We start from the raw sequence: 20,000 nt of genomic DNA, 5'->3' as shown, positions 1-20,000 counted from the left end.
TCCGCCAAACAACACCATCACTGCTGCACCGAAGAGCAATGGCTTCTGTAGAACCATTGATCAGATAGAGCAGAAGAAAAATGAATTCATCCAATCCTATGCCCTTATCAGACCACACATTGACACTCTTGATGCCATCATGGAAAACTACTGTGGCAAGACTGATAAGGATAGGGAAGCTAAGGAAGCAACAACCAGAAGTACCTCTGTGCCAGAGGTCCTACAAAGGAACAGAGTCCTCACACCAGAGGAATGCAAATGCTACCACAAAAAAAGGAAGGAAAGAACATGAGCACAAACATAAAGAAGGAAGAGGAGAAAAAGGAAAAGGAAAAAATGAAATAACTAAAACTGAAACCCCAAACCACCAAACAAAAAATTGAAAACTCAAATATGGAGACTCCAATAGAATCCAAAAGCCTGAGGCGAGAAGAAAGGCAAATGTTGGCATGGAGAAGACAGTACAAACTGCTGGTCTGTTCACCCGAGATCCTGCCAAAACTACAGGGGCCTTAAGGAGAAATACTTCCCTGAGGAAAGGCACCAATCTCCTTCAAAGAAAAAATATACAAATGCAATACACTCTTCAGATGTTATTCACAAGGCAGCAGCTGAGCAAGAGTCTTTTTTGTGCATGGCGCAAAAGACTGTGGCTACATTATGCACAAACAAGGAACCTTGCCCCCACTGCACAAGACCACCACAATCAACAGACATGGGATGTATGTATGTATATGTGTGTGTGTGAATATATATATTTGTATGTATATGTACATATGTATATATATATATATATGTATGTGTGTGTGTGTGTATGTATATATATATATGTATATATATATATATATATATATATCGGTAATGTGAAGGTGACATCAACAGCACTCTCAGATCACAACATTGTTGAACACCTTATGGTCCTGCATGAACTGCTGGTATCTACCCTATCAGGAAGATTCAAGCCTTATTGAACCTGAATTTCTATAAAGCAAAATGGAAATCAATCCACAAAGAGATCCACAAACGAAACTGGTCCAAGATCAGCTAAAATTACATAACTACAAACCAATGGTAGATAAAGCACCCACTGATAAAATTTCAAATCTGTATGTAAAGAATTTACAAAGTTACAAACAAATATTGTGGACACCCCTCTTGAACCTAAATAATTCAAAATAACATGAATAAGCATTACATTTGACAGATTAATATGAACAGTAAAGATGTTTTTAGGTGTCTATTTTTTTACACACACACACAACACAGCCTTGCTCAGTTGGGACTACATGTGTGTTACTTTGACATCATGATTCCAATAAAATTTGCTTATGGGGAGCAAAATATAGAAAAAATCTCAATAGATGTGTGAGTGAGAAAGAAACGAGGAAGGTCTTGGGATGTGGTAGAAACAACAACCAGATCTCCCTTAAATCACACATTTCCCTCTCAAATTATTAGCAATTTTTTTTTAAACCATAAATGTTTCTCTCACAGGTTTTAAGTGTGTATTGGAAAAACAAAATGGCCAAAATCGTTTCAGCCTGCAGGGGAAGTAGGGGAAGCATTAGTTGAAAAAAATTATCAAACTTTTTTTCTTTTTTTTTTATGAAAAGATGCCTCCCATCATTCTAAAGACTTTGGTGAAAAACATAGGAAAAAAACCCCATCAAAATGGAAAAATTCCAACCTATGTAGGCTGTCTGATTTGAAACTGTTTTCCATAAACTCCACCCTCACCCGTCCCCTACCAAAAAGTTTACCTACAAATTTCTTTGTAATTGTAATCTACACTATTTGAAAGGTATTTGAATAAAATTTCATTTAAAAATACATATTTTCTAGAAAGTTATGAGGAGGAAAATGTTGAGTCCTGTGAATTTTTCAAAATTCTTCTCCCCAACCTCTTGCAAAATTGTTTCCAACAAATATTTACATACACTCAATCTACAGGATATAAGCGATTATTTGGTGAAAGTTTCTTTAAAAAGTATTCATTTTTTTTTAAGTTGTGAGGCAACAAAGTCAGTGGTGTATTAAACTGTAGTTATGCTATTTTTTCCATAAAAGTTAACATTAACAGATTAATGTTAACTTCCCTTACATTTTCAAAGAACTAATGGATTAACGATTAATGAAGTTAACTTGTCGATTATTGGTGTCTACCCTGTCTATAAATATATATGTATGTATGTATATATATCTCTATATAAGCATATATACATATATATATATATATGCATATATCATCATCATCGTCATTGTTTAACGTCCGCTTTCCATGCTAGCATGGGTTGGATGATTTGACTGAGGACTGGTGCAACCGGATGGCTACACCAGGCTCCAATCTAATTTGGCAGAGTTTCTACAGCTGGATGCCCTTCCTAACGCCAACCACTCAGAGAGTGTATATATCTATATATATGCATATATACATATATATATATGCATATATATCTATATATACATATATATACATCTATATATGCTTATATGTATACATATATATATATATATAATACAAGGAATATATATACATGTATACACACATATATGTACATACTTACATCTACATGTGTATATATATGCATATCAGGGTACAGGACGTTAGAACAATAAACTACAGACAACGGAACGAACACATAGGAAAACGGAAAGCCACTTGGAATATCCCTTCATCAGCTGTCTCTATTCTATCTAGACGTTTCGAAGATAAGACAGAACGTACTCTAGAATAGTCTCTTCCTGAATAGTGGATCAACCCACTACACAGAGGATTCCAAGGTGGCAAACACAAACCAAGACAGGAAAAAATGGACAGTGAAAACAACATTCAAAAGCCGTACGGCCAAACGCAAATCTGAAGTAGAACGCTAGTAGTTCGTCTTGCCTTCACAGCGGCTGGAGTGAAAAGAAAGTTGACCACAGGTCACACGAGAGCAGAGAGGATGGTGGAGGGAGGAAGTGGAACAAGGAGGAAGGGACAGAAGGGTATAGCAGTGAAGTAGAGGCCAGGACAGAGGTATAGATAGAAAGATGGAGGAAGACAGATAGATAAATAGATAAAAAGATAGATAGATAGATAGATAGAAAGATAGTCACGTCAGAATAATAGTAGACTTACTTGCAAAAAAGGACGTGTGCGTTCAATAATGTAATAATACAAGGAATATATATACATGTATACACACATATATGTACATACTTACATCTACATGTGTATATATATGCATATCAGGGTACAGGACGTTAGAACAATAAACTACAGACAACGGAACGAACACATAGGAAAACGGAAAGCCACTTGGAATATCCCTTCATCAGCTGTCTCTATTCTATCTAGACGTTTCGAAGATAAGACAGAACGTACTCTAGAATAATATATATATACCGGAGTAAGCACATAAATGTGAAACAAGGTGGAAAAAAAATATATATATATATATATATATATATATATATATATATTGGATCATCCCACAAATAATGTGGGTTTTTTTATATTTTTTCCTTTTTCAAAATTAAGATATACAAAGTTGCTTTTTAATCTAAAATATACCTCCTTCATTTTCTTCAATGCTGTTCCATCTATCTGGTAGGCTTGCAAGGCCCCCTCCTTCCAAAATTCGCTTGTCCGTGATGAAAAATACTCCTCCAGTCCTGTTCTGACCTCATCTACAGAATTCACATTTTTTCCGTCCAAAAGATTTTGAAGACTGCAGAATAAATGACAATCAGATGGGGAAAAATCCGGCAAATATATTGGGTGGGGCATCGTTTCCCATTCAAACTACTCCAACCTTTGGAATATCATCCTTGCTGTATATGGCCAAGCATTATCCTGATGGAAACCCAAGATGGTCATTTCTCATCTTGAAACCAAAGAGAGTCATTTTTCTTCTAGCACTAACTTAAGCCGTTCAAGCTGCTTGCAATAGATTTCCTTTGTTATCATTTGGTTTGAGTTTAAGTGTTCAAAGTGGACTAAACCTTTCATATCCCACCAAACAGATAACAATACATTACATAAGTGAAGACCTTTAGAGTGGGGTGCCGGTGTTTCTCCTTTCCCAACCCACTGTCTTTGGCCCTTGACATTTTCATAGAGAACATATTTCTCATCACCAGTCACTATTCAATCCAAAATTTGTAAGACATGACAACAAAGAAGAGTCCACCATTTAAAAAACTTTTGGACCATATTCACCCCCAAACATCTTACTTCCTAAATGTCTGAAGAGTTTCTCTCTTGATATTATTCCATAATATTATCTTTTTAGTCTAGTATGTACTATCCTAAGTGTTTTAGGGCCCCTTACAACATATGCTATTTTCCCATTCATTTATATTTTTATTTTACCCTGTACAACAGTCTCAATAGTTGGTCTTTTGTTTTTAAATTTCAACTGACCAATTACATCGAATGTTGGACCTTGGCCTATCTCACTTCAGACAACAGGTGGAAGAGCTAGTAAATAAATAAAAAATTACATTTGATCGATTAGCACTTTATTATGATAAATACCATTAATTAGTACTACAAGCATAATTATTATAAATTATTATGATTAATCTAAGACTTTATTGTATCTTCACCCCTTCTCCAACTAAAACCTATTGGCATATCCCACTATCCATACTCTACCCCCCATACAAAGGATTGATCCACCAATTACTATTTTAAATTTAGTCATTTACTTAATGTCCCAAAGAGATGCACAGGCAAAATGGTATGATTACAACCATATTCAACTTGTCCCTTTTTCTTCTCTCTGCTCTTCTTTATATTTATTTTTCACTCTGATGAAGCTCTTTGTTTCAGATTTGTTATATTACCAAATATGATAAATATTTTTAGCATATCAATGGCAATACCATAATACACTGGAAGCAGAAGCAGCTGTTAGATGGGATGCAGTCTATTTGTATTGAACTGAAAAATAATAATTGATGTAAGTCAATTGTTGTTCATCAATATTTCTCCATTTTCTGTTTTCTTTAAATTTTAGTTCTTGATAAGCTCATGTTTATCCTTGTCGTTACCTATAATTTATGAGCATAATATGCTTCCATATGTATGCCCATGGTTAAACATAGGTAAGATACCGGTAGTATAATAGATACTTCTATTCCTTAGACAGTTATTTTAACCTCTAACTCAGCTAAGCTTTGATTGATATATATATATATATATATATATATATATATATATATTTACATATATGGACATATAGCGGTATGTAAGCCGACTCAATAAATATCTAGTGAGACTTTTTATTAATGTACCCGAAGAGACCCGAAATGTATCGAAACATCTGTTGTAGCCAATAAAATTCAAGCAAGCGAAGACAAAATATGACCTTACATGGTCCATACTTAGACACGCAAGTCCCTACAACACTTTTTCCCGCATACGCCAATTATGCTCCAACGAGTCACTCTCAATAATGTTAACAAAGGGGCTCAGTATAAATAAATTCACTGAACAATTACCCAGATGCCTACACACAACTAAACACACATTCACATACTACAATCCAGGCAATACGTAACTTGATGTATACATGGCACCCACAACTCTTAATACACGTGAACTTGAGGAAGTATATTTGAATAACTTGTATTTGACATATGATCTTGCAATCTAGATCCATATACGCATATATATATATATATATATATATATATATATATATATATATGTATATATATGTATGTGTATATGTGTGTATATGCATATGTGTACATGTATGTATGTGTGTATATATATATATATATATATATATATATGCGTGTGTGTGTGTGTGTGTGTGTGCATGTGTGTATATGTACATATATATACAAATATATGTGTCTACATATTCATCTATGCGCATTTGCGTTTTGTAGGTGTGTGTATATATTAGTGCGAATCTATGTATAAGTGTTCGCAGGCATGTTTATGTGTGTATATGCGTACATATATGTGTGTGTATGTGTATATGTATGTATATATTTTTTCTGCGTATACAAGAGTGTATATGTGTGAGTATATATGTGTGTATATATATGTATATATATATATATATATATATATATATATATATATATATGTACATATGTATACATGTACATATATATATGTGTGTGTATATATATATATATATATATATATATATATATATATATATATGTACATATATGTATACATATATATTTCTTTATTGCCCCCAGGGGGGCTAAACATAGAGGAGCAAACAAAGAGAAAGGGATTAGGCTGATTACATCTACCCCAGTGATTAAGTGGTACTCATTTAATCGACCCCAAAATGATTAAAGGCAAAATCGACATTGGTAGAATTTGAACTCAGAATGTAATGGCAAATGAAATACCACTAAGCACTTCAGCCAGCGCACTAACAATTCTGCCACATGTATGTATGTGTGTGTGTGTGTATATATATATATATACATATATATATATATATATATATTAGGGCTGTGGAGTCGAAAAAAAACTTCAACTCCAACTCCTGTATTATTGGCACCTCTAATTCTGTCTCCTCATTATGTAATTAAGTGATTGTGTTCTACATCAATATACATAATACTGAGAATGTGTCTGTCTATCTGTCGGTCTGTCTGTCTGTATATGTGCATCACTAAAACTTGAGAATTACCCAACCAATTTCATACAAATTTTACACATGCCTTAATTAGGGTCCATGCAGTGTCATGGGCAAAACAAATTTTCATCTTCTTGCCTAATGCAAGCCCCAAGCACTCTCTTATCTTTTATACTATTTCAGTATTATGTGAAACAATAACATCTCTATTGTAATGCGAGATACTTTCAGTTTAATACGTTCACTGCTATCTCATATACATACATGCATGCACACACACACACACAATTATATATATATATATATATATATATATATATATATATATATGCCTGTATATATATGTATATATATCTGCACATATATATATGTATATATATATATATATATGTATAGATTTATATGTATATATAAGTATATATGTGTGTATATATATGTATATATAAAGATAAATGAAATATAGAGATTTTCAATCGACAATCCAATAATTTATTTATATTACAATGATACATGAAATACTATGGATATAATATATAATATAACATAATATTACATAACATAAATAAAACCATAAACAGCCAACAAATTGTTTCAACTTATATATATTTTTCCTTATACACATAATCACAGTTTCATTATACATATAGTCACTTCAGGGTCTTTGGCTTCAGAAAAAGACAAAATTCCATGTAATGGAGCTGTGATTATATACACCAGTAAAAATATATCTAAGTCAAAACAATTTCTTGGCCTTTTATGGTTTTTATATTATGTTATATAATATTATGTTATGGTGTATATCATATTCAAAGTATAAAGTGTAATATTGTGATATAAATAAATTATTGGATTGTCAGTTGAATATCTCTACATTTAATTTATCTTTATAATTGAATTATGCCAATATTTATATGGCATCCAACTGATGTACCAATGAATTGAATGTTTAACACAGCCCTTTGAAGGGTTTCTTTTCCTCAGTTTGTTACTTGATAATGAATATATATGTGTGTATAGTGTGTATATATGTATAAATATATATATGCATGTATATATGTGTACATATATATCTATGTATGTGTATATACATATATATATATATATATATATATATATATATATATATATATATATGTATGTATATATATATATATATAGATTTCTATGTATATATATATATATATATATACTAGCAGTATAACCCAACCTTGTCCGGGTGTGACTTATTATGCCATCTACGATAAGTCTTGCTAGCTGAAAATCAACTAAAAAAGAAAGCCTTACAATGAAAAAACCCTTAAGATGTAAATATGTTGATAATTCAAAAGACGATGAAATTAATAGGGAAAGTCTGAAGGCTGTTTTGCGTAAAATTATTAAGCATACATAAATTTCATCCGTGTAATTGGCTATAGAAATGCTTGTGCAAAACAACTTTTTGCGCTGCCCTGATTATACATAGCAGGGTAATCCCTTTTCACAGGAGCTAGGATGGCAATTTGTGATGAAGCAATTGCTGGCGATCTGTTGCTAAACAGTTTTGCCAGAATTCTATCAGATTGGGCAGAAGGTGTTGATGCACCATTTTGCATTATGTTCAAAGTAGCTACTGGAATGTGGTGAATTGCTGCAGTCTGTGGCTGTCATTTTAAACCGGTTGCTGTCTTTCCCCAGCAAACTCTCTTCTTTGGAGGCATAATCTATGTATATATTAAACAGAACAAAAGTTATAATAGATGGCAGGGTCGGTACTTTACACATATCTGTAATTTTTCAGATTAACACCCGCACGATTACCCAACCCTAATTCTAAACCTAATCCTAACACTAACCCTAACACTAACCCTAAACCTAACCCTAACCCTGACCCTAAAAAACGTAACCGTAACATTAATCCTAAATCCTAAACCTGACCCTAAAACCTTAACCCTAACACCCTAGTGAAAATCGTAGTAAATTTACAAAACATTGACGAACATGAGTTATATTTTACTGAATGATTGTGTACTTGCACGTGTATGCTTTTGAGAGAGCGAGAGAGGAAGAGGTAGAGAGGGGGAGAGAAAGGAATAGGGGTAGTTAAAAGTTTTCTTATGACTGCTTCTCTTCACTGCCTATTACTTCATTAGAAATCTAAGGATGCACATAAGCACAAAATAGAGAAAAATGAAACAAATATGGACGACTTGCTCCAAAACACCACCGAGTGGGGAACACTTCTCAAAAATAACCTGCAGTTGTTTCCTTCAAAATTCCTACATGCTTGAAATGTACATACATCAAGGTACATTTGTACAAAATTTCATGAAAAAATATTCATTTTCCTGGAAGTTAAGAGGAATTTAAGTGGAATTTCCGAATATTGTACCCCACCCCCTTCCAAAACACTTTCACCAAAAATTTTTGTATATTTGGAATCTACATAATAAATAATATATGCATAGAAAATTTCATTAAAAAATATTCATTTTTATGAAAGTTATGACCTTCCAAAGTTGGGGGATACAACTCTGTAGTTATGCCATCAATGTTTTGTAAATATACCACGATGTGAATGATTGTGTTTACTTGCACGTGTATACGTTTGAGAGAGCGAGAGAGGAAGAGGGGGAGAAATGAATAGAGATTGAGAGCAATGTGTACGTTGTTGTCACAGGTCATGTATGTATGGTTGTGTGTATTTTTACGTATCTATGTTATGAAAAATAGGTAAAGAATACTGAGATGAAAGTTTAATCTATGACGTATGTATCACTTTCTCTCTCTCTCCCTCTCCCTCTTTTACTCTTACTCTCTATATTTTATGTTGAGCGCGTGTGTGAGAATGGCGTTCCAGGTAGAAGGGATGAAATATAAAAGTTGCTAGAAACAACAGTCAAATCTCCCTTAAATCACACAAAGTAAACGGAATTTTTAAAATCTAATTACTGCACTGGAAAGTTCACATCGAGAAAATTCCATTGATGTAAAAAATTTTACGAAAAAGTGGAAAATGTGGATTTCTATAAACTTTCAAAAAGGCTTCACACAGACACACAACTTCAGCTTTATATATTAAGAAGATATATATATATATATATATATATATATATATATATATATATATATATATATTTATGTATACATACATATATATATATATTTATGTGCATATATATATATATGTGTGTGTGTGTATATATATATATATATATATATATACATATGTATGCATGTATATATGTGTATATATAAGTGCGTACGTATATATGTATGTATATATATGTATATGCATGTATGTGTATATATCTATAAGTATGTACATATATATGTATGTATATATAGATGTATATTTATAGATTAATATGTATAGATGTATATATGTGTGTGTGTGTGTGTGTGTGTGTGTGTGTATGCATACATATATACATATATGCATCTACTACATATGTGGAAAATCAGTGTGTTCGTTTGTGGCATCGTTAGCTAACTCCTCTTACATCGTTTTATTGATTTTGATGAAACTTGACACGTGAGTAGAACTCATGTCTGGAAACCTTGTGACATACTTAGAATGCATAAAGACTGTCATCAGCAAATATCTTTTGTAAATTAATGTCACTAAACTCTGAGTTTGTCAGCTGAGGGGGGAAAGATGAGTGTGTCATCTAGCCAGTAGCTCTGCAAAGGTAAGAGACTCCTAGGAGAGCTGAACAGCAGAAGGTCTTCAGGGAAGAAAACCTCCTCATGCAAGTGTTTCAACCCTTAAATTCTTATAAGAGGGGCCAGGCCACATCCAGGTCATGACTCCTTGGTCCTCTTCCAATGAAACTTTTTAGCCACTTGGATATTTATTGGAGACTTGGAGATTTCATCTAGTTGTAACTCTTCTCTGTTGATTCAGCTTTCAAATTTATACTTAAAGAAGAAATAACATTGGTTGTCATGATAGTGGTGAAATGTCAACACTATCACAGAGGCCCACTCAAAGTTACTGAGTGAGTCTAAGGCATTATAATACAGTATGGTAGTCATTTTTGTTCCTCTTTGACCAGACTGAGTGTAACAATATTTCTGGTAATTTTCTTCATCTTATCCAAGCTTCCTTGTACAGACAGTGGGCACAAACAAAACAAAAGTAATAATTTGTATCCACTTTTTCATCGCCATATTTCTGTTGGAATGTGGAGGTGCAATGGCCCAGTGGTTAGGGCAGCGAACTCGCGGTCAGAGGTTCGCGGTTTCGATTCCCAGACCGGGCATTGTGAGTGTTTATTGAGCGAAAACACCTAAAGCTCCATGAGGCTCCGGCAGGGGGTAGTGCCAAACCCTGCTGTACTCTTTCACCACAACTTTCTCTCACTCTTACTTCCTGTTTCTGTTGCGCCTGTAACTCAAAGGGTCAGCCTTGTCACACTGTGTCAAGCTGAATATCCCCGAGAACTACGTTAAAGGTACACGTGTCTGTGGAGTGCTCAGCCACTTGCACGTTAATTTCACGAGCAGGCTGTTCCGTTGATCGGATCAACTGGAACCCTCGACGTCGTAAGCGACGGAGTGCCAACAACAACAAATTTCTGTTGGAATAGACTGCTTTTGTTTCAATTAGTTCTAAAACTAATAAACAGTTTATGAAAATATATTTGTTATTATGAAGTTAGTTATGCTTACAAATTTGTGTTGCAAGATTCCTGATGTGAAATTGTGTGCTGAACAGATATTGCTATATTTCAGGATGGTCATTTTTTTTTTTTTTACTTGCCAAATAAACACACGTACTATATATTCATTCATCACACATTTATCACAGTCCTTATTTTATCTTATGTCCATTGTCTGGAAATCTTTCATCACACATCTGTGACCTCTTCAGCAACCCTTTCCATCCACAAGTATCCTCCTGTTCTTCTTAGTCCATTCTGTCCTTCTTTGAAGTGTATACTTATCTCTGTGTGTGTGTGTGTGCGTGTGTGTGTGTGTGTGTGTATGTGTGTGTGTGTGTGTGTGTGTGTGTGCATGCCTATGTGTGCGCATATGTGTTTCACATGTATGCTTGTGTGTGTGTTTATGGGCTTGCCTACTACATTGTATCCATGCCCTTTATATTGTTGTTACTGTTATCATTGTTGTTCTTAGTTATGAAATTACTGTTTCCTATAAAATGAGCATGAAAATTTGATGGAAAGTTCCTCTTTAATTCAGTGAAAAACAGGAAGTTTGTATCATAGATTCAGATGTGGTCTCAGGCAGATGAGTATCGAAAAGAGTTAATTTGATAGCATTCTTTGGGTTTGTGAAAGAGGAAATATTAACCCTATTCCACCATGTCTAGGTAGACATGCCAAATAACACTTTTTGTTTTTTTCTGGCAAAAACTTCTTTGGATCAAATGTTTTCAATAAATTAAGGTTTATATAGTGATTCACAAAAAAGAAAAAACAAATAAATAAATATGGCACAGGCGCGACTGTGTTGAAAAAAATTTGCTTCTGAACTACATGGGCAAGTGCCTTCTACTATGGCCTCAGGCTGAACGAAGCCATGTGAGTGTATTTGGTAGACAGAAACTGTAAGAAGCCCATCGTGTGGGTGTGTGTTTATCTTCCACCACCGTTTGACCACCAGTGTTGGTGTGCTTACATCCCCGCAATTTAGCAGTTCGGCAAAAGTGACTGATAGAATAAGTCCCAGGTTTACAAAAAAATTACAAGTATTGGGGTCGATAGGTTCGACTAGAATTCTTCAAGGCGGTGCTCCAGCATGGCCGCAATCTAATGAGTGAAGCAAGATAAAAGCTACATAAAATAAAGAAGAAATTGCTTTCACATATTTTAATTTTCCTTCCCCTCTCCCAAATTTTTTATTTTTATTTTTTTCACGAAAACTTTTGAGAAATCCCACTTCTAAAAATATGGAAATTCTGATTCTGAACAAAAGAAAGAAACAACTTTATCAATATTTAAGTTTTTTTCCATTTTCTTTTTTCTCAAAATATCGATGTCGTCATGGCATTTCTTATGTTAAATTTCCTCTTGTGTTCATAAACCGAAAGACTGTCCCGATTTTCCCGCAGATCCTCTGATGTAACAGTACTCCTGATAATTAATTTGATTCATCTCGTCCGAGCTTTCGTATAAGGAATATAGATTACTTGAACCAGTGATTCTCAATCATTTTTTTACTTATAGACCCCTTACTCTGGTGGACCCATATAGTCATTCGATATTTAAAAACAACTTTTATAGATACTTCTTTCAAGATTCCTACTCTGTTCGTTATACATTCACTTGTGAAGGTTGAACTACGTAAAGCGTTAGAAAGAAACCTAACTATTTCTTGCAATAAATATCTGAAGCAAAAGTTTTTCATTGACACTTAATATAACGACTGTGAGTCTCGAAATCACTATTTCGCTCGTGAAGACACCCAAAAAAATCTTATATGGAGCCTCGGGGATCATATGAACCCTGGTTGAATACCACTGGTATAAACAATGTAAAAAAAATAACAAGTCAATTGTATTTACTTAATTGATTCATCGACCTCAAAACAGATCTAAAATATGGAAAATCTGCACGTGAGTGAGAGGTGTCAGATGTCTATACCAAACAGCTAAGATCCTACAGGATCCTTAGCAGTAGGCGATGGTGGGGATAAGTTTTAAGAACTGAAATCAAAAGCAAACGACAAAAGTAGGAACATCGGCGGGGGTAAAGAATACGTACACCACCCGTTTTCGGAGTAACGAAAACCCTAACCCTAAACACCGGAACATCTAACGTAGTTGCTCAATTTGCTAGGAATAATAGTCAAATCTCGCTCATTTCACATCAAGCCCGTTGCCAGACCTTGGTGCCAGGGGGTGCTTCAGAATATTTTGGGTGGGCATTAACTTATGTTGCGGGAGGATTTTTGTAAACTGTATTTTTTAAATCTGAGGGTACACCATTGAATAGTGAGGAGAAGGGCAGTGCCGTTCACTGAATCCCCTTAGTGCCTGGCATTTATCACACTTAAAAAGGACACATTAGACAACGTTGCCAAGTCCCTGTTTATATTAATCTTTTTTCTAACTACGTGTGTGTGTGTGTGTTGTTGACAAGCTTCTTATAACATTGACCCCTTCAGTGAATCGTTGATAACTTATTGACCCCTTTCATGTAAATTTCTAAAATAAAATTAAAACGTATAATTGAGAGAAAGAAATTCTTGATTCAAAAATAAATTCCTTCGTTCTTTTGTGTTATCACTTTTAATAAGAAATATTTAAAGTGTCGGCTCGTCCCCCACATAAAGACATATAATGAACAGAACACACGTAAGGAAACTGATAAAGAATAATTAAAATTCAGTTATATTGCATAAATACAGTATATTCGAAATATCTAATGTGTAATATGTATTTAACGAAACTAATTACTACATCGATATTTGGCTGGAAATTAATGAGTTTTAGCCTTAAATTACTTCGTTCCTCCAAATTCAATTCCTAATAATTCAGCATCTTTAATGCTCAAAATCGTTTCAAGTGTTTATGGACCCCATTCAACAGTTAGGCAAGACTCAAGGTTCAATATAAACCACTTTGCCAAGCCTTAGTCAATACAGTTAGGCTCAATTAGAAACAGTCTTTATATAAGGATTGAGCAAGAGCAGTAAATAGTGAAGAATAATGAAAAGTCAAATAAAATAAATTAACTTGAAGTTGGCGGTTTTACTTTAGTTGTTCATCCGTTAATTAATTGTAATTAATAATCAACCTACCTGACGGTCTGCTAAGTTAATTGGTGGAGAGCGAAGGAAAATGTCCTCTTTTCACTGATAAACAAATTTTGTTGATACGTAAAGAGAAATATTTTGATAGGAGTGGGAAAGACGTGAAAAAAAGAAAAAAAAACAAAGGTATGTCGTATTAAACTGACGGAATAAAACCTCTTTCTTTCCCCTCTCTCTCTCTATCTCTTTTCTTTTCTTCACGCTCTCTTTCTTCCTCTCCCCGTTACTTTTATATTACTCTCCTTCACTGCGTCTTTTCTTTTATGTCTCTCTTCTTTCCACCCTTAACCGTATTGCTTTGTCATTATCTCTAATATAGTATATATATAGTATATGGACACACTTTAAAAATCCACAATTACTACAACGACAACTGAAAAATAGTTTTCTAGCAGGCTGAATGATGACGTAAAGGTACCTTCGTTGGCATCTACAAAGGCGGTGACGGTGATGGTCACGCTACAAGAATAAGTCAACACCAACATTGACTAGCAATGGCAATTTCTTTTGATCTTGTGCACTAAAAGGCACTTAGATAATTGATTGTGTGTGAGTGTGTGTGTGTGTACACACATTTGCACGGTGATCGCTATAAGCTTATAAAAATACCACTTAAAACCATTCGTTTGTGTGTGTGTATATATATATATATGTATGTATGTATATATACATATATGTATGTATGTGTCTGTGTGTGTGTATATATATATATATGTATATATATATATATGTATGTATATATACATATATGTATATATATATATATATACATACAGTTCTATATTTAAGAAATGAGGAATTATTTACATTATTTACATTATTTACATTTGACGGATATACGTCCTCATCTTGTTTGTTGTTAACACAACGTTTCGGCTGATATACCCTCCAGCCTTCGTCAGGTGTCTTGGGGAAATTTCGAACCTGGGTTACTATTATTATTATTATTACATTATTATTATTATTAATCAGGTCGCTGCTGTGAATCGAACTCGGAACCTTGGAGTTAGTAGCCCGCGCTCTTAACCACTACGCCATATGCCCGTGGGCAATTATGGGGTGAATTTTAAGGCTTATAAATCTATTATTTTTCTATCCTTCCTCAATACCGGTTCCCATATGCTATTTATATCTGCACTCGGTCTGCTTAGGAGGTTGTTGTGTCCTAGCATATGTGCTGCTTCTTTTAGTTTTCGTATTTTCCAGTGTTGTTCCCTGTCTATTATTTTAACTTCATCCCACAGGGGGAGGTGGTTTCCATTTTTCCATACATGATCAGCTATACCCGATTTATCGATATCTCCTCGTGTCACAGCTTTGCGATGTTCTTCTACCCTTATTTTGAGGGGGCGACATGTTTCGCCTTTGTATAACCTACCACAGCTGCATGGGATGGAGTACACGCAGTGTTTGGTCATATTCTCTTCTGTTGGTGGTTTTACCCGAAGGAGATATTTGCGAAGTGTTGTATTGCTCTTGAATACTGCCCTGATGTCATATGGGCCGCATATCTTTTGTATCTTTTCGGAGAGGCCTTTCACATAGGGTAGACAGACTGTAGACAGTTTATTGGTTTCATCCTCTCTTTTCTTCATAATTGGAGTAGATAGTATGTTCTTGGGGTAGTTGTTTCTTAATAAATTGTTACTGAGCTTGATCATTTCCTCGTGGTGTGTATCACGATCGCTACTTATATTCTTTGCTCGGTGTTTTAGGCACTGAGCAATTCCTCTCTTTACACTGTATGGATGGTGGGAATTGAAGTTAAGGTATCGTCCAGTGAAGGTTGGCTTGCGATATACGGATGTCCTGAATCCATACTCGGTGCGTGTTATTAATACATCCAGGAATGCCAGCTGATTGTTCTGTTCCTTTTCCATGGTGAACTGTATGGATGGATTTATTGAGTTCACATGATCTAGCAGCATTTGGACATCTTGCTGGTGGGGCCAGAGAATAAAGGTGTCATCAACGTATCGCAGCCATAGGGTTGGTTTTAGTGGTGTTGATCCTAAAGCCAAATTCTCGAAGTATTCCATGTATATATTGGCTATTATCGGTGATAATGGCGAACCCATAGCTAAACCATCTTCTTGTCGATATATATCAGTGTCCATACTGAAGTAGGTAGTTTCTACACAGAAAGTCAACATTTCCATCAAGTTTGTTATTGGTATACTAGTGCGTTCTTTTAGATGGGTGTCTGTCACTAGCTTTTCTTGAATCACCGATAGTGCTTCACCAGTTGGGACTTTGGTGAATAGACTTATCACATCTAGACTCACCATCTGGTTGGATTCAATGGGGGTATCCTTGATCAATTCTGTGAAGTGGATGGAATTCTTCACGTATGATGTTGACTTTCCTGCTAATGGACTGATTATATCCACCAAGAAGCGGCTCAGTGGATGACATGCTGAACCTCTACAGCTCACTATAGGTCTTAGTGGAATACCTTCCTTGTGAATCTTAGGGAGACCGTACATGTGTGGTAGTTTACTGTAGTGTTGAGTCAGCTGTCTGTACTTCATTGGTGTGAAGTGATCCTTGTTCTTGATCAAAATCTGTGACAACTTCCTCTCTGTTTTCAGAGTTGGGTCTTTCTTTACTCTACTGTAGCTACCATCACTTATAAGACTTGCCAATTTTTCGGAGTAGTCAGACTTGTTCATCACCACTGTAGCATTTCCCTTGTCCGCTGGGAGAACTATGATGGAATTGTCTCCTTGTAGCCTTTTGATAGCGAACTTTTCTTCCTTAGTGATGTTTGGTTTGGGAAGTTTCGCTTTCTCCAGTACCTGTCTCACCTTCCACCTTAGTTCATCTCCCTGAGCTTTCGGTATCTTTACCGCTATCTCTTCAATATGGGCTATTATGTCCAAGTATGGAATGCGCTTGATGGTTGTCGCAAAGTTGAGACCTTTGTTCAGTACGGCTTCTTCGGAGTCTTCCAGACGTCGGCTACTTACATTAATCACTGCTTTCACAGGTGGGTGATGGACTTCAGTCTTCATTCTCCGACCTTTGAGTTTCATAAACTTCTTAATCTGGCGCGTCTTCACCGTTTCAAATTCTTTCATGTACGATTTTCCTAGATCTTGTTGGATTCTCTTTCTGTCGTCATCTCTAGTTATTTTTCTAAGTAAAGAGGATGTATTAATAACACGCACCGAGTATGGATTCAGGACATCCGTATATCGCAAGCCAACCTTCACTGGACGATACCTTAACTTCAATTCCCACCATCCATACAGTGTAAAGAGAGGAATTGCTCAGTGCCTAAAACACCGAGCAAAGAATATAAGTAGCGATCGTGATACACACCACGAGGAAATGATCAAGCTCAGTAACAATTTATTAAGAAACAACTACCCCAAGAACATACTATCTACTCCAATTATGAAGAAAAGAGAGGATGAAACCAATAAACTGTCTACAGTCTGTCTACCCTATGTGAAAGGCCTCTCCGAAAAGATACAAAAGATATGCGGCCCATATGACATCAGGGCAGTATTCAAGAGCAATACAACACTTCGCAAATATCTCCTTCGGGTAAAACCACCAACAGAAGAGAATATGACCAAACACTGCGTGTACTCCATCCCATGCAGCTGTGGTAGGTTATACAAAGGCGAAACATGTCGCCCCCTCAAAATAAGGGTAGAAGAACATCGCAAAGCTGTGACACGAGGAGATATCGATAAATCGGGTATAGCTGATCATGTATGGAAAAATGGAAACCACCTCCCCCTGTGGGATGAAGTTAAAATAATAGACAGGGAACAACACTGGAAAATACGAAAACTAAAAGAAGCAGCACATATGCTAGGACACAACAACCTCCTAAGCAGACCGAGTGCAGATATAAATAGCATATGGGAACCGGTATTGAGGAAGGATAGAAAAATAATAGATTTATAAGCCTTAAAATTCACCCCATAATTGCCCACGGGCATATGGCGTAGTGGTTAAGAGCGCAGGCTACTAACCCCAAGGTTCCGAGTTCGATTCACGAGTTCGATTCACGGCATCGACCTGATTAATAATAGTAATAATAATAATATAATAATAATAATAATAATAGTAACATCGATAGGAATGAGAACCCAGGTTCGAAATTTCCCCAAGACACCTGACGAAGGCTGGAGGGTATATCAGCCGAAACGTTGTGTTAACAACAAACAAGATGAGGACGTATATCCGTCAAATGTAAATAATGTATATATATATGTATATATATGTGTGTGTGTGTGTGTGTGTATACTAGCTGACGTACCCAGTAATTCCCTGGAAAGCACGGCTTATCCCTTGGTTCCGTTCTCATAACTGTTTAACTAATCCAATAACAATGCAAAGTATGTACCACTTAAAATGTATTTTTTTGATTTTTTTGTTTTGTTTTTTTTTTTGCATTTACAGAGAATACCGAACTGTCTTACACAGGATCTTGTTCTTAGGAATTCCCAATAAGTTATGAATACCCAAATTGTGAAGTTGTTATGTAATAACATGAAATTAGTCACCCGATAGTAAGAATTCAAATAAAGTAGCCCTGAAAAGAACTTTAATGCGTTCCCAGGAGGGAAAGTATGTATACTAAAATCGTGAAGCATGTTACGTAATAACAGGCCAATAAGATATGAGATAATAGCAATTCAAAGTAAATAACTCTGAAAAGGGCTTTAGTGCATTCCCAGAGAATTTTACCCTCAGCGGCGCTCGTGTTGGTATATTCGTGAATAAGTTACACCAAAATAAGTGGCTCTATTGTTTAGGAAAATACTATTTACTTGTTTAAAGGTTGTACTGGATAAATTGTGTATATATAATAAAGTGTAAGATTAATTTTAACCTTAGATGGTCTATTGTTGGATCGGCCCCTACGTATAAAGATAATAGAACTGGTTGCCAGTTATTCTCCCTTGAACTTTTGAAAATTATTAAATTTCCTGATAAGAATAAACTAATTAATAAGAGGTCAGATTTCAAACCCTCCTGTATCCATAAAATGATGAAAACCTTTAGATATTATAACCCTTAAATCCTCTCTTTTAGTTATGTGCACTTCTACACCTCATCTATTTAACTATTCCTACCTACCACAACCCAGGCACCTAACTAACATAGCCCGTACTCTACCCCTAACATCAGTATTTTGGTTTACCCTCGAATAACTAGGTTATGACCACTTAATTTAAACAAATTTTTAATTTTTAGTTTACACATATTTTTAATTTTTAGTTTACACAAATTTTTAATAAACGGGATCCATAATCCCAAACCTATGGATATAGTTCTAGCTTCGGTCACTGACTCGAAACCATCCAAGGACACTGCAATACGAAGTTATAATACGAAATAACACTGTGTATGTGTATGTATGTGGGTATATATATATGTGTGTATACTGTCTATACTGCTTATAAATTGTTTTGTTTTTTTTTTCATTTGTTTTTTAATATTTTTTTATATATTTTTTTATATATATACTTCACTTTATGCTTTTACATTTATTTTATACTCTTTTACTTCCGGTTTCGTTGTTTTAATTTTTTTAATTGTTACTTTCTTTGTATTTCTTATTTTTTATCGGTTATATTTTGACTCGTTTATCATTATCTTTTATATTTTATTATTTTTTTC

General features: G+C 34.8%; 1 protein-coding gene across 6 annotated transcripts in view; it reads right to left on the bottom strand.

Annotated features, from left to right (window-relative positions):
- The window catches only part of LOC106883406 (epidermal growth factor receptor kinase substrate 8), a 258,007-nt gene extending 243,095 nt beyond the window's left edge, over nt 1-14,912 (bottom strand). The window contains exon 1 of one of the 6 annotated variants that reach the window (XM_089359698.1): nt 14,346-14,912. The gene's annotated coding sequence lies outside the window, so the exon portion shown is untranslated. The remainder of the gene's footprint in view (nt 1-14,345) is intronic. The other 5 variants (XM_089359700.1, XM_089359701.1, XM_089359693.1 and 2 more) reach the window with 5 other exon arrangements.
- Between the last annotated feature and the right edge of the window lie 5,088 nt (nt 14,913-20,000).

Source organism: Octopus bimaculoides, chromosome 11 (assembly GCF_046866305.1).
Source record: "Octopus bimaculoides isolate indiv1 chromosome 11, ASM4686630v1, whole genome shotgun sequence".
NCBI lineage: Eukaryota > Metazoa > Mollusca > Cephalopoda > Octopoda > Octopodidae > Octopus > Octopus bimaculoides.
The sequence above is the reverse complement of the archived record's forward strand: the minus strand, read 5'-3'. Positions and strand labels throughout refer to the sequence as shown.